The sequence below is a fragment of the Limulus polyphemus genome, unplaced genomic scaffold (assembly GCF_000517525.1).
Source record: "Limulus polyphemus unplaced genomic scaffold, Limulus_polyphemus-2.1.2 Scaffold3396, whole genome shotgun sequence".
In the NCBI taxonomy this organism is placed as follows: Eukaryota; Metazoa; Arthropoda; class Merostomata; order Xiphosura; family Limulidae; genus Limulus; species Limulus polyphemus.
Genome location: NW_013669006.1, coordinates 79,396 through 80,893, shown reverse-complemented (window position 1 = coordinate 80,893; position 1,498 = coordinate 79,396).

The window sequence follows — 1,498 nt, the reverse complement described above, 5'->3', positions numbered from 1 at the left end:
CAAAGTGTGTTCCTCGTCATCGAATATCTCCGATGTTCTTTCGTTTAATTTTAACTTATGCCTTGGAGTTGGAATTGGATCCTAATAATAATATTAATAAGACTAAGTAATTAATTCCCGCATCTGATTGATGTAGCCTGACTCCCAGAAGAACTATAGTATATATATATACACACACACACAAATAAAATAAAATATATATAAGTATATATTTATATAGCGTAAAACAGACTAATTTGGAAGCTGGAATACGAGACATACATGATACAATCCTACCTGGCTCTTAAACATAAAACTTTTATCTATTATCAGTAATGGTCAAAACTTTCACAAGAATCCACGTGCACTTCGTTAACTCATATTATCACCATCAGAGGTCACTAAAATTAATAATAGCGCCACGTAGAGCCGTTTGAACGGACTAAATTTTAGTTCATTTTCAATAAAAGTAATTACGTAAACAATAAACTGTATATATATCAACAAGAGATGTACCTACTCATATTTTGTAGCTACTGCTTTCCCTAACTGCTCGAAATGATCAAGATTCAATAAATCAGGTGAGATTTGACACGTGATTAGACGGTTTAGGCCAACATATTAAGAAAGTATAGACCACTTACTTTATTTAAAAAGAAAATTTTTGTTTTCGCGTACAATCATAAAGCTTTTTGCAAAACCCAAGAATACTCAATTTTTAGTTTAAAATATAGACCCGATTTAAACTTATGCACCACACAATATTATAATAGCGTTAATGAAAGTGAGTATCCCTGAAAAACTGCACAAAGGTTTTTTTTCTGAAAATTCCCGGAAATAAACAATAAGAAAATACACACATAACGATTTTATTTACCCGACTTGATGTAAAGTGATCTTAATAAAGATATATGCTTTAATTAGAAATCACGTTATACGGAATTGTCATTCAAAAGCAATACTAAAAAACGCTTCGACATGTACGAGGCTCAAGTTGACTTGTTTAAGTTCTTATTCACATCTGATTGAGGCCCGGCATGGCCAGGTGGTTAGGGCACTCGTCTCGCAATCTGCGGGTTCGATTCCCCGTCACACCAAACATGCTCGCCCTTTCAGCCGTGGGGGCGTTATAATGTGACGGTCAATCCCACTATTCGTTGGTAAAAGAGTAGCCCAAGAGTTGGCGGTGACTAGCTGCCTTCCCTCTAGTCTTACACTGCTAAATTAGGGACGGCTAGCGCAGATAGCCCTCGTGTAGCTTTGCGCGAAATTCAAAACAAACAAACAAACACATCTGATTGGAGTAACCATTAATCTACAAATTTAAAGGGTTCAATTGCTTTAGGACGCTTTTTTGCATATTATCCAAGGGGAATGTATTCTCTACAAAAGCGTCCCCCCCCCTTTTTTTTTCTGGTTACTGAACACTTTTCAGCTGGAAAAAACTTGCTGAACACTTTTAAGGGTTTGGTTTTGAAATTAAAAAATAGACATTAGAAGCTCTCTAGATTTGTATATT